Source organism: Capricornis sumatraensis, chromosome 12, assembly GCF_032405125.1.
Source record: "Capricornis sumatraensis isolate serow.1 chromosome 12, serow.2, whole genome shotgun sequence".
NCBI classification, from domain to species: domain Eukaryota; kingdom Metazoa; phylum Chordata; class Mammalia; order Artiodactyla; family Bovidae; genus Capricornis; species Capricornis sumatraensis.
Window position 1 is genome coordinate 6,097,557 of NC_091080.1, and position 14,990 is coordinate 6,112,546.

The following is a 14,990-nucleotide window of genomic DNA, read 5'->3' on the forward strand; positions in this document are numbered from 1 at the left end:
CGTACCACCATTCCAAGAGACCCCAGATGTCTCAGTCCATTCCAGAGGAAGCTCTTTGCCCTGCACTGGCTCATCTTTCACGCCGAGGATTGACTCACACCAGGGTGGCACGTGGAACAGCCCTTTGGGAAAGCCTCGAGGGAAAGCCTCGAGGGAAAACCACAGATCCTTTGATCCACGCGACGGGAAGCGTGACATTGCTGCTACAGCCTGGAAGGAAAGCGCACGTGCATTCCCCCAATCCAGACGAGGCCTGACTCCCCTGGGGAGACTCCAGAAGTACCCAAACATCCATGTCAGCCCCTGAGAGGAATCCTCGGTTCCGGCCCTGACTCCACACAAGGTTTTTGGCCCCGGTATCGACGGGAGAGGAATAACAAGAGGCCCCCTAGCAACTCGCATGGGGACTGGCCTTTCCTGAGGCCACCAGGGCGGGTCCCTGAGGTCCCCGTCGTAACTCGAGAACACCTGCCACAACTCGAGAAAATCCAGGAAGTTCTAGCTTCCATGCGAGATGAGGCCTATTTCCGATGAGGCGTCTGGAGACTAATGACACCTAACCTCTGGAACTTTGAAAGCGTCTTTCACACCCTTGATGCAACTCAAGAAGTTCACTGCCATGCCCGTCTCCACTGGTGAGGAAGCATGATGGTCCCGCCCACATCCAGAGGAGCACCATTTCCCCCTCGTAGCTCGAGATGAGGGATCCTTTCCCTGCTTTCAACGGGAAAGTATTCCCGGCGTTCCCGTCGCATCTCAAGAGGAGGCACTCTCAACAGGAAAGGCGAGAGGAACTCCATGGTCGTACCACCATTCCAAGAGTCCCCCAGATGTCTCAGTCCATTCCAGAGGAACCTCTTTGCCCTGCACTGGCTCATCTTTCACGCCGAGGATCCACTCACACCACTGTGGCACGTGGGACAGCCCTGTGGGAAAGCCTCGAGGGAAAGCCTCGAGGGAAAATCACAGATCCTTTGATCCACGCGACGGGAAGCGTGACATTGCTGCTACAGCCTGGAAGGAAAGCGCACGTGCATGCCCCCACTGGACACGTGGCCTGTCTCCCCAGGCGAGTCTCCAGAAGTACCCAAAGATCCATATCAGCCCCTGAGAGGAATACTCGGTTCCGGCCCTGACTCCACACAAGGTTTTTGGCCCCGGTATCGACGGGAGAGGAATCCCGAGAGGCCCCCTAGCAACTCGCATGGGGACTGGCCTCTCCTGAGGCCACCAGGGCGGGTCCCTGAGATCCCCGTCGTAACTCGGGAACACCTGCTGCAACTCGAGAAAATCCAGGAAGTTCTCCCTTCCAGGCGAGATGAGGCCTATTTCCGATGAGGCGTCTGGAGACTAATGAAACCTAACCTCTGGCACTTCGAAAGGGTCTTTCACACCCTTGCTGCAACTCAAGAAGTTCACCGCCATACCCGTCTCCACTCGAGAGAAAGCACAATGGTCCCGCCCACATACAGAGGAGACCCGTTTCCCACTCGTAGCTCGAGATGCGGGATCCTTTCCCTGCTTTCAACGGGAAAGAATTCCCGGCGTTCCCGTCGCCTCTCAAGAGGAGGCACTCTCAACAGGAAACGCAAGAGGAACTCCATGGTCGTACTACCATTCCAAGAGTCCCGCAGATGTCTCAGTCCATTCCAGAGGAACCTCTTTGCCCTGCACTGGCTCATCTTTCAGGCCAAGGATCGACTCACACCACGGTGGCACGTGGGACAGTCCTGTGGGAAAGCCTCGAGGGAAAGCCTCGAGGGAAAACCACAGATCCTTTGATCCACGCGACGGGAAGAGTGACATTGCTGCTACAGCCTGGAAGGAAAGCGCATGTTCATTCCCCCACTCGAGACGAGGCCTGACTCCCCTGGGGAGACTCCAGAAGTTCCCAAAAATCCACGTCAGCCCCTGAGTGGAATCCTCGGTTCCGGCCCTGACTCCACACAAGGTTTTTGGCCCCGGTATCGACGGGAGAGGAATCCCGAGAAGCACCCTAGCAACTCGCATGGGGACTGGCCTTTCCTGAGGCCACCAGGGCGGGTCCCTGAGGTCCCCTTCGTAACTCGAGAACACCTGCCGAAACTCGAGAAAATCCAGGAAGTTCTCCCTTCCAGGCGAGATGAGGCCTATTTCCGATGAGGCGTCTGGAGACTAATGACACCTAACCTCTGGAACTTCGATAGGGTCTTTCACACCCTTGCTGCAACTCAAGAAGTTCACCGCCATACCCGTCTCCACTCGAAAAGAAGCAAGATCGTCCCACCCACAACCAGAGGAGCCCCGTTTCCCCCTCGTAGCTCGAGATGAGGGATCCTTTCCGTGCTTTCAATGGGAAAGAATTCCCGGTGTTCCCGTCGCATTTCAAGAGGAGGCACTCTCAACAGGAAACGAAAGAGGAACTCCATGGTCGTACCACCATTCCAAGAGTCCCGAAGATTTCTCAGTCCATTCCAGAGCAACCTCTTTGCCCTGCACTGGCTCATCTTTCACGCCGAGGATCGACTCACACCACGGTGGCACGTGGGACAGCCCTGTGGGAAAGCCTCGAGGGAAAACCACAGATCCTTTGATCCACGCGACGGGAAGTGTGACATTGCTGCTACAGCCTGTAAGAAAAGCGGACGTGCATGCCCCCACTCGAGAAGAGGCCTGACTCACCTGGGGAGACTCCAGAAGTACCCAAAGACCCATGTCAACCCCTGAGAGGAATCCTCGGTTCCGGCCCTGACTCCACACAAGGATTTTGTCCTCGGTATCAACGGGAGAGGAATCCCGAGAGGCCCCCTAGGAACTCGCATGGGGACTGGCCTTTCCTGAGGCCACCAGGGCGGGGCCCTGAGGTCCCCATCGTAACTCGAGAACACCTGCCGCAACTCGAGAAAATCCAGGAAGTTCTCCCTTCCAGGCGAGCTGAGGCCTATTTCCGATGAGGCGTCTGGAGACTAATGACACCTAACCTCTGGAACTTCGAAAGGGTCTTTCACACCCTTGCTGCAACTCAAGAAGTTCACCGCCATACCCGTCTCCACTCGAGAGGAAGCACGATGATCCTGCCCACATCCAGAGGAGCCCCGTTTGCCCCTCGTAGGTCGAGATGAGGAATCCTTTCCCTGCCTTCAACGGGAAAGAATTCCCGGCGTTCCCGTCGCATCTCAAGAGGAGGCACTCTCAACAGGAAAGGCGAGAGGAACTCCATGTTCGTACCACCATGCCAAGAGTCCCCCAGATGTCTCAGTCCATTCCAGAGGAACCTCTTTGCCCTGCACTGGCTCATCTTTCACGCCGAGGATCGACTCACACCACGGTGGCACGTGGGACAGCCCTGTGGGAAAGCCTCGAGGGAAAGCCTCGAGGGAAAACCACAGATCCTTTGATCCACGCGACGGGAAGCGTGACATTGCTGCTACAGCCTGGAAGGAAAACGCACGTGCATGCCCCCACTCGAGACGAGGCCTGACTCCCCTGGGGAGACTCCAGAAGTACCCAAAGATCCATGTCAGCCCCTGAGAGGAATCCTCGGTTCCAGCCCTGACTGCACACAAGGTTTTTGGCCCCGGTATCGACGGGAGAAGAATCCCGTGAGGGCCCCTAGCAACTCACATGGGGACTGGCCTCTCCTGAGGCCACCAGGGCGGGTCCCTGAGGTCCCTGTCGTAACTCGAGAACACCTGCCGCAACTCGAGAAAATCCAGGAAGTTCTCCCTTCCAGGCGAGATGAGGCCTATTTCCGATGAGGCGTCTGGAGACTAATGACACCTAACCTCTGGAACTTCGAAAGGGTCTTTCACACCCTTGCTGCAACTCAAGAAGTTCACCGCCATACCCGTCTCCACTCGAGAAGAAGCACGATGGTCCCGCCCACATTCAGAGGAGCCCCGTTTCCCCCTCGTAGCTCGAGATGAGGGATCCTTTCCCTGCTTTCAACGGGAAAGAATTCCCGGCGTTCCCGTCGCAACTCAAGAGGAGGCACTCTCAACAGGAAAGGCGAGAGGAACTCCATGTTCGTACCACCATGCCAAGAGTCCCCCAAATGTCTCAGTCCATTCCAGAGGAACCTCTTTGCCCTGCACTGGCTCATCTTTCACGCCGAGGATCGACTCACACCACGGTGGCACGTGGGACAGCCCTGGGGGAAAGCCTCGAGGGAAAACCACAGATCCTTTGATCCACGCGACGGGAAGCGTGACATTGCTGCTACAGCCTGGAAGGAAAGCGCACGTGCATGCCCCCACTCGAGACGAGGCCTGACGCCCCTGGGGAGACTTCAGAAGTACCCAAAGATCCTTATCAGCCCCTGAGAGGAATCCTCGGTTCCGGCCCTGACTCCACACAAGGGTTTTGGCCCCGGTATCGTCGGGAGAGGAATACAGAGAGGCCCCCTAGCAACTCGCATGGGGACTGGCCTCTCCTGAGGCCACCAGGGCGGGTCCCTGAGGTCCCCGTCATAACTCGAGAACACCTGCCGCAACTCGAGAAAATCCAGGAAGTTCTCCCTTCCAGGCTAGATGAGGCCTATTTCCGATGAGGTGTCTGGAGACTAATGACACCTAACCTCTGGAACTTCGAAAGGTTCTTTCACACCCTTACTGCAACTCAAGAAGTTCACCGCCATAACCGTCTCCACTCGAGAGGAAACACGATGGTCCCGCCCACATCCAGAGGAGCCCCGTTTCCCCCTCGGAGTTCGAGATGAGGGATCCTTTCCCTGCTTTCAACGGGAAAGAATTCCCGGCGTTCCGGTCGCATCTCAAGAGGAGGCACTCTCAACAGGAAAGGCGAGAGTAACTCCATGGTCTTACCACCATTCCAAGAGTCCCCCAGATGTCTCAGTCCATTCCAGAGGAACCTCTTTGCCCTGCACTGGCTCATCTTTCACGCCGACGATTGACTCACACCATGGTGGCACGTGGGACAGCCCTGTTTGAAAGCCTCGAGGGAAAACCACAGATCCTTTGATCCACGCGACGGGAAGCGTGACATTGCTGCTACAGCCTGGAAGGAAAGCGCACGTGCATGCCCCCACTCGAGACGAGGCCTGACTCCCCTGGGGAGACTCCAGAAGTACCCAAAGATCCATGTCAGCCCCTGAGAAGAATCCTCGGTTCCGGCCCTGACTGCACACAAGGTTTTTGGCCCCGGTATCGACGGCAGAGGAATCCCGAGAGGCCCCCTAGCACCTCGCATGGGGACTGGCCTCTCCTGAGGCCACCTGGGCGGGTCCCTGAGGTCCCCGTCGTAACTAAAGTACACCTGCCGCAACTCGAGAAAATCCAGGAAGTTCTCCCTTCCAGGCGAGATGAGGCCTATTTCCAATGAGGCGTCTGGAGACTAATGACACCTAACCTCTGGAACTTCGAAAGGGTCTTTCACACCCTTGCTGCAACTCAAGAAGTTCACCGCCATACCCGTCTCCACTCGAGAGGAAGCACGATGGTCCCGCCCACATCCAGAGGAGCCCCGTTTCCCCCTCGGAGCTCGAGATGAGGGATCCTTTCCCTGCTTTCAAAGGGGAAGAATTCCCGGCGTTCCCGTCGCATCTCAAGAGGAGGCACTCTCAACAGGAAAGGCGAGAGGAACTCCATGGTCGTACCACCATTCCAAGAGTCCCCCAGATGTCTCAGTCGATTCCAGAGGAAGCTCTTTGCCCTGTACTGGCTCATCTTTCATGGCGAAGATCGACTCACACAATGGTGGCACGTGGGACAGCCCTGTGGGAAAGCCTCGAGGGACAGCCGCTAGGGAAAACCACAGATCCTTTGATCCACGCGACGAGAAGCATGACATTGCTGCTATAGCTTGGAAGGAAAGCGCACGTGCATGCCCCCACTTGAGACGAGGCCTGACTCCCCTGGGGAGACTCCAGAAGTACCCCAAGATCCATGTCAGACCCTGAGAGGAATCCTCGGTTCCGGCCCTGACTGCACACAAGGTTTTTGGCCCGGTATCGACGGGAGAGGAATCCCGAGAGGCCCCCTAGCAACTCGCATGGGAACTGTCATTTCCTGAGGCCACCAGCGCGGGGCCCTGTTGTCCCAGTCGTAACTCGAGAACACCTGTCGCAATTCGAGAAAATCCAGGAAGTTCTCCCTTCCAGGCGAGATGAGGCCTATTTCAGATGAGGCGTCTGGAGACTAATGACATCTTACCTCTGGAACTTCGAAAGGGTCTTTCACACCCTTGCTGCAACTCTCGAAGTTCACCGCCATACCCCTGTCCACTCGAAAGGAAGCACGATGGTCCTGCCCACATCCAGACGAGCCCCGTTTCCCCCTCGTAGCTCGAGATGAGGGATCCTTTCCCTGCTTTCAACGGGAAAGAATTCCCGGCGTTCCCGTCGCATCTCAAGAGGAGGCACTCTCAACAGGAAAGGCGAGAGGAACTCCATGGTCGTACCACGATTCCAAGAGTCCCCCAGATGTCTCAGTCCATTCCAGAGGAACCTCTTTGCCCTGCACTGGCTCATCTTTCACGCCGAGGATCGACTCACACCACGGTGGCACGTGGGACAGCCCTGTGGGAAAGCCTCGAGGGAAAGCCTCGAGGGAACATCACAGATCCTTTGATCCACGCGACGGGAAGCGTGACATTGCTGCTACAGCCTGGAAGGAAAGCGCACGTGCATGCCCCCACTCGAAACGAGGCCTGACTCCACTGGGGAGACTCCACAAGTACCCCAAGATCCATGTCAGTACCGGAGAGGAATCCTCAGGTTCCGGCCCTGACTCCACACAAGCTTTTTGGACCCGGTATCGACGGAGAGGAATCCCGAGAGGCCCCCTAGCAACTCGCATGGGGACTGGCCTTTCCTGAGGCCACCAGGGCGGGTCCCTGAGGTCCCCGTCGTAACTCGAGAACACCTGCCGCATCTCGAGAAAATCCAGGAAGTTCTCCCTTCCAGGCGAGATGAGGCCAATTTCCGATGATGCGTCTGGAGACTAATGACACCTAACCTCTGGAACTTCGAAAGGGTCTTTCACACCCTTGCTGCAACTCAAGAAGTTCACCGCCATACCCGTCTCCACTCGAGAGGAAGTACGATGGTCCCGCCCACATCCAGAGGAGTCCCGTTTCCCACTCGGAGCTCGAGATGAGGGATCCTTTCCCTGCTTTCAACGGGAAAGAATTCCCGGCGTTCCCGTCGCATCTCAAGAGGAGGCACTATCAACAGGAAAGGCGAGAGGAACTCCATGGTCGTACCACCATTCCAAGAGTCCCCCAGATGTCTCAGTCCATTCCAGAGGAACCTCTTTGCCCTGCACTGGCTCATCTTTCACGCCGAGGATCGACTCACACCACGGTGGCACGTCGGACAGCCCTGTGGGAAAGCCTCGAGGGAAAGCCTCGAGGAAAAACCACAGATCCTTTGATCCACGCGACGGGAAGCGTGACATTGCTGCTACAGCCTGGAAGGAAAGTGCACGTGCATGCCCCGACTCGAGACGAGGCCTGTCTCCCCTGGCGAGACTCCAGATGTACCCAAAGATCCATATCAGACCCTGAGAGGAATCCTCGGTTCCGGCCCTGACTCCACACAAGGTTTTTGGCCACGGTATCGACGGGAGAGGAATCCCGAGAGGCCCCCTAGCAACTCGCATGGGGACTGGCGTCTCCTGAGGCCACCAGGACGGGTCCCTGAGGTCCCCGTCGTAACTCGAGAACACCTGCCGCAACTCCAGAAAATCCAGGAAATTCTCCCTTCCAGGCGAGATGAGGCCTATTTCCGATGAGGCGTCTGGAGACTAATGACACCTAACGTCTGGAACTTCGAAAGGGTCTTTCACACCCTTGCTGCAACTCAAGAAGTTCACCGCCATACCCGTGTCTACACAAGAGGAAGCACGATGGTCCCGCCCACATCCAGAGGAGCCCCGTTTCCCCCTCGGAGCTCGAGATGAGGGATCCTTTCCCTGCTTTCAAAGGGAAAGAATTCCCGGCGTTCCCGACGCATCTCAACAGGAGGCACTCTCAACAGGAAAGGCGAGAGGAACTCCATGGTCGTACCACCATTCCAAGAGTCCCCCAGATGTCTCAGTCCATTCCAGAGGAACCTCTTTGCCCTGCACTGGCTCATGTTTCACGCCGAGGATCCACTCACACCACGGTGGCACGTGGGACAGCCCTGTGGGAAAGCCTCGAGGGAAAGCCTCGAGGGAAAACCACAGATCCTTTGATCCACGCGACGGGAAGCGTGACATTGCTGCTACAGCCTGGAAGGAAAGCGCACGTGCATGCCCCCACTCGAGACGAGGCCTGACTCCCCTGGGGAGACTCCAGAAATACCCAAAGTTCCATGTCACCCCTGAGAGAAAACCTCGGTTCCGGCCCTGACTCCACACAAGGTTTTTGGCCCCGGTATCGACGGGAGAGGAATCCTGAGAGGCCCCCTAGCAACTCGCATGGGGACTGGCCTTTCCTGAGGCCACCAGGGCGGGTCCCTGAGGTCCCCGTCGTAACTCGAGAACACCTGCCGCAACTCGAGAAAATCCAGGAAGTTCTCCCTTCCAGGCGAGATGAGGCCTATTTCCTATGAGGCGTCTGGAGACTAATGACACCTAACCTCTGGAACTTCGAAAGGGTCATTCACACCCTTGCTGCAACTCAAGAAGTTCACCGCCATACCCGTCTCCACTCGAGAGGAAGCACGATGGTCCCGCCCACATCCAGAGGAGCCCCGTTTCCCCCTCGTAGCTCGAGATGAGGGATCCTTTCCCTGCTTTCAACGGGAAAGAATTCCCGGCGTTCCCGTCGCATCTCAAGAGGAGGCACTCTCAACAGGAAAGGCGAGAGGAACTCCATGGTCGTACCACCATTCCAAGAGTCCCCCAGATGTCTCAGTCCATTCCAGAGGAACCTCTTTGCCCTGCACTGGCTCATCTTTCACGCCGAGGATCGACTCATACCACGGTGGCACGTGGGACAGCCCTGTGGGAAAGCCTCAAGGGAAAGCCTCAAGGGAAAACCACAGATCCTTTGATCCACGCGACGGGAAGTGTGACATTGCTGCTACAGCCTGGAAGGAAAGTGCACGTGCATGCCCCCACTCGAAACGAGGCCTGACTCCCCTGGCGAGACTCCAGAAGTACACAAAGATACATGTCAGCCCCTGAGAGGAATCCCCGGTTCCGGCCCTGACTTCACACAAGGTTTTTGGCCCCGGTATCGACGGGAGAGGAATCCTGAGAGGCCCCCTAGCAACTCGCATGGGGACTGGCCTTTCCTGAGGCCACCAGGGCGGGTCCCTGAGGTCCCCGTCGTAACTCGAGAACACCTGCCGCAACTCGAGAAAATCCTGGAAGTTCTCCCTTCCAGGCGAGATGAGGCCTATTTCCGATGAGGCGTCTGGAGACTAATGACACCTAACCTCTGGAACTTCGAAAGGGTCTTTCACACCCTTGCTGCAACTCAAGAAGTTCACCGCCATACCCGTCTCCACTCGAGAGGAAGCACGATGGTCCCGCCCACATCCAGAGGAGCCCCGTTTCCCCCTCGTAGCTCGAGATGAGGGATCCTTTCCCTGCTTTCAACGGGAAAGAATTCCCGGCGTTCCCGTCGCATCTCAAGAGGAGGCACTCTCAACAGGAAAGGCGAGAGGAACTCCATGGTCGTACCACCATTCCAAGAGTCCCCCAGATGTCTCAGTCCATTCCAGAGGAACCTCTTTGCCCTGCACTGGCTCATCTTTCACGCCGAGGATCGACTCACACCACGGTGGCACGTGGGACAGCCCTGTGGGAAAGCCTCGAGGGAAAGCCTCGAGGGAAAACCACAGATCCTTTGATCCACGCGACGGGAAGCGTGACATTGCTGCTACAGCCTGGAAGGAAAGCACACGTGCATGCCCCCACTCGAGACGAGGCCTGACTCCCCTGGGGAGACTCCAGAAGTACCCAAAGATCCATGTCAGCCCCTGAGAGGAATCCTCGGTTCCGGGCCTGACTCCACACAAGGTTTTGGCCCCGGTATCGACGGGAGAGGAATCCCGAGAGGCCCCCTAGCAACTCGCATGGGGACTGGCCTCTCCTGAGGCCACCAGGGCGGTTCCCTGAGGTCCCCGTCGTAACTCGAGAACACCTGCCGCAACTCGAGAAAATCCAGGAAGTTCTCCCTTCCAGGAGACATGTGGCCTATTTCCGATGAGGCGTCTGGAGACTAATGACACCTAACCTCTGGAACTTCGAAAGGGTCTTTCACACCCTTGCTGCAACTCAAGAAGTTCACCGCCATACCCGTCTCCACTCGAGAGGAAGCACGATGGTCCCGCCCACATCCAGAGGAGCCCCGTTTCCCCCTCGTAGCTCGAGATGAGGGATCCTTTCCCTGCTTTCAACGGGAAAGAATTCCCAGTGTTCCCGTCGCATCTCAAGAGGAGGCATTCTCAACAGGAAAGGCGAGAGGAACTCCATGGTCGTACCACCATTCCAGGATTGCCCAGATGTCTCAGTCCATTCCAGAGGAACCTCTTTGCCCTGCACTGGCTCATCTTTCACGCCGAGGATCGATTCACACCACGGTGGCACGTGGGACAGCCCTGTGGGAAAGCCTCGAGGGAAAGACTCGAGGGAAAGCCACAGACCCTTTGATAAATGCGACGGGAATCGTGACATTGCTGCTACAGCCTGGAAGGAAAGCGCACGTGCATGCCCCCACTCGAGACGAGGCCTGACTCCCCTTTGGAGACTCCAGAAGTACCCAAAGATACATGTCACCCCTGAGAGGAATCCTCGGTTCCGGCCCTGACTCCACACAAGGTTTTTGTCCCCGGTATCGACGGGAGAGGAATCCCGAGAGGCCCCCTATCAACTCGCATGGGGACTGGCCTCTCCTGAGGCAACCAGGGCGGGTCCCTGAGGTCCCCGTCGTAACTCGAGAACACCTGCCGCAACTCGAGAAAATCCAGGAAGTTCTCCCTTCCAGGCGAGATGAGGCCTATTTCCGATGAGACGTCTGGAGTCTAATGACACCTAACCTCTGGAACTTCTAAAGGGTCTTTCACACCCTTGCTGCAACTCAAGAAGTTCACCGCCATACCCGTCTCCACTCGAGAGGAAGCACGATGGTCCCGCCCACATCCAGAGGAGCCCCGTTTCCCCCTCGTAGCTCGAGATGAGGGATCCTTTCCCTGCTTTCAACGGGAAAGAATTCCCGGCGTTCCCGTCGCATCTCAAGAGGAGGCACTCTCAACAGGAAAGGCGAGAGGAACTCCATGGTCGTACCACCATTCCAAGACTCCCCCAGATGTCTCAGTCCATTCCAGAGGAAACTCTTTGCCCTGCACTGGCTCATCTTTCACGCCGAGGATCGACTCACAACACGGTGGCACGTGGGACAGCCCTGTGGGAAAGCCTCGAGGGAAAGCCTCGAGGGAAAGCCACAGATCCTTTGATAAATGAGACGGGAATCGTGACATTGCTGCTACAGCCTGGAAGGAAAGCGCACGTGCATGCCCCCACTCGAGACGAGGCCTGACTCCCGTGGGGAGACTCCAGAAGTACCCAAAGATCCATGTCAGCCCCTGAGAGGAATCCTCGGTCCCGGCCCTGACTCCACACAAGGTTTTTGGCCCCGGTATCGACGGGAGAGGAATCCCGAGAGGCCCCCTAGCAACTCGCATGGGGACTGGCCTCTCCTGAGGCCACCAGGGCGGGTCCCTGAGGTCCCCGTCGTAACTCGAGAACACCTGCCGCAACTCGAGAAAATCCAGGAAGTTCTCCCTTCCAGGCGAGATGAGGCCTATTTCCGATGAGGCGTCGGGAGACTAATGACAACTAAACTCTGGAACTTCGAAAGGGTCTTTCACACCCTTGCTGCAACTCAAGAAGTTCACCGCCATACCCGTCTCCACTCGAGAGGAAGCACGATGGTCCCGCCCACATCCAGAGGAGCCCCGTTTCCCCCTCGTAGCTCGAGATGAGGGATCCTTTCCCTGCTTTCAACGGGAAAGAGTTCCCAGCGTTCCCGTCGCATCTCAAGAGGAGGCACTCTCAACAGGAAAGGCGAGAGGAACTCCATGGTCGTACCACCATTCCAAGAGTCCCCCAGATGTCTCAGTCCATTCCAGAGGAACCTTTTGCCCTGCACTGGCTCATCTTTCACGCCGAGGATCGACTCACACCACGGTGGCACGTGGGAAAGCCTTGTGGGAAAGCCTCGAGGGAAAGCCTCGAGGGAAAACCACAGATCCTTTGATCCACGCGACGGGAAGCGTGACATTGCTGCTGCAGCCTGGATGGAAAGCGCACGTGCATGCCCCCACTCGAGACGAGTCCTGACTCCCCTGGGGAGACTCCAGAAGTACCCAAAGATACATGTCACCCCTGAGAGTAATACTCGGTTCCGGCCCTGACTCCACACAAGGTTTTTGGCCCCGGTATCGACGGGAGAGGAATCCCGAGAGGCCCCCTAGCAACTCGCATGGGGACTGGCCTCTCCTGAGGCAACCAGGGCGGGTCCCTGAGGTCCCCGTCGTAACTCGAGAACACCTGCCGCAACTCGAGAAAATCCAGGAAGTTCTCCCTTGCAGGCGAGATGAGGCCTATTTCCGATGAGGCGTCTGGAGACTAATGACACCTAACCTCTGGAACTTCGAAAGGGTCTTTCACACCCTTGCTGCAACTCAAGAAGTTCACCGCCATACCCGTCTCCACTCGAGAGGAAGCACGATGGTCCCGCCCACATCCAGAGGAGCCCCGTTTCCCCCTCGTAGCTCGAGATGAGGGATCCTTTCCCTGCTTTCAACGGGAAAGAATTCCCGGCGTTCCCGTCGCATCTCAAGAGGAGGCACTCTCAACAGGAAAGGCGAGAGGAACTCCATGGTCGTACCACCATTCCAAGAGTCCCCCAGATGTCTCAGTCCATTCCAGAGGAACCTCTTTGCCCTGCACTGGCTCATCTTTCACGCCGAGGATCGACTCACACCACGGTGGCACGTGGGACAGCCCTGTGGGAAAGCCTCGAGGGAAAGCCTCGAGGGAAAACCACAGATCCTTTGATCCACGCGACGGGAAGCGTGACATTGGTGCTACAGCCTGGAAGGAAAGCGCACGTGCATGCCCCCACTCGAGACGAGGCCTGACTCCCCTGGGGAGACTCCAGAAGTACCCAAAGATCCATGTCAGCCCCTGAGAGGAATCCTCGGTTCCGGGCCTGACTCCACACAAGGTTTTGGCCCCGGTATCGACGGGAGAGGAATCCCGAGAGGCCCCCTAGCAACTCGCATGGGGACTGGCCTCTCCTGAGGCCACCAGGGCGGTTCCCTGAGGTCCCCGTCGTAACTCGAGAACACCTGCCGCAACTCGAGAAAATCCAGGAAGTTCTCCCTTCCAGGCGACATGTGGCCTATTTCCGATGAGGCGTCTGGAGACTAATGACACCTAACCTCTGGAACTTCGAAAGGGTCTTTCACACCCTTGCTGCAACTCAAGAAGTTCACCGCCATACCCGTCTCCACTCGAGAGGAAGCACGATGGTCCCGCCCACATCCAGAGGAGCCCCGTTTCCCCCTCGTAGCTCGAGATGAGGGATCCTTTCCCTGCTTTCAACGGGAAAGAATTCCCAGTGTTCCCGTCGCATCTCAAGAGGAGGCATTCTCAACAGGAAAGGCGAGAGGAACTCCATGGTCGTACCACCATTCCAGGATTGCCCAGATGTCTCAGTCCATTCCAGAGGAACCTCTTTGCCCTGCACTGGCTCATCTTTCACGCCGAGGATCGATTCACACCACGGTGGCACGTGGGACAGCCCTGTGGGAAAGCCTCGAGGGAAAGACTCGAGGGAAAGCCACAGACCCTTTGATAAATGCGACGGGAATCGTGACATTGCTGCTACAGCCTGGAAGGAAAGCGCACGTGCATGCCCCCACTCGAGACGAGGCCTGACTCCCCTTTGGAGACTCCAGAAGTACCCAAAGATACATGTCACCCCTGAGAGGAATCCTCGGTTCCGGCCCTGACTCCACACAAGGTTTTTGTCCCCGGTATCGACGGGAGAGGAATCCCGAGAGGCCCCCTATCAACTCGCATGGGGACTGGCCTCTCCTGAGGCCACCAGGGCGGGTCCCTGAGGTCCCCGTCGTAACTCGAGAACACCTGCCGCAACTCGAGAAAATCCAGGAAGTTCTCCCTTGCAGGCGAGATGAGGCCTATTTCCGATGAGGCGTCTGGAGACTAATGACACCTAACCTCTGGAACTTCGAAAGGGTCTTTCACACCCTTGCTGCAACTCAAGAAGTTCACCGCCATACCCGTGTCCACTCGAGAGGAAGCACGATGGTCCCGCCCACATCCAGAGGAGCCCCGTTTCCCCCTCGTAGCTCGAGATGAGGGATCCCTTCCCTGCTTTCAACGGGAAAGAATTCCCGGCGTTCCCGTCGCATCTCAAGAGGAGGCACTCTCAACAGGAAAGGCGAGAGGAACTCCATGGTCGTACCACCATTCCAGGATTGCCCAGATGTCTCAGTCCATTCCAGAGGAACCTCTTTGCCCTGCACTGGCTCATCTTTCACGCCGAGGATCGATTCACACCACGGTGGCACGTGGGACAGCCCTGTGGGAAAGCCTCGAGGGAAAGACTCGAGGGAAAGCCACAGACCCTTTGATAAATGCGACGGGAATCGTGACATTGCTGCTACAGCCTGGAAGGAAAGCGCACGTGCATGCCCCCACTCGAGACGAGGCCTGACTCCCCTTTGGAGACTCCAGAAGTACCCAAAGATACATGTCACCCCTGAGAGGAATCCTCGGTTCCGGCCCTGACTCCACACAAGGTTTTTGTCCCCGGTATCGACGGGAGAGGAATCCCGAGAGGCCCCCTATCAACTCGCATGGGGACTGGCCTCTCCTGAGGCCACCAGGGCGGGTCCCTGAGTTCCCCGTCGTAACTCGAGAACACCTGCCGCAACTCGAGAAAATCCAGGAAGTTCTCCCTTGCAGGCGAGATGAGGCCTATTTCCGATGAGGCGTCTGGAGACTAATGACACCTAACCTCTGGAA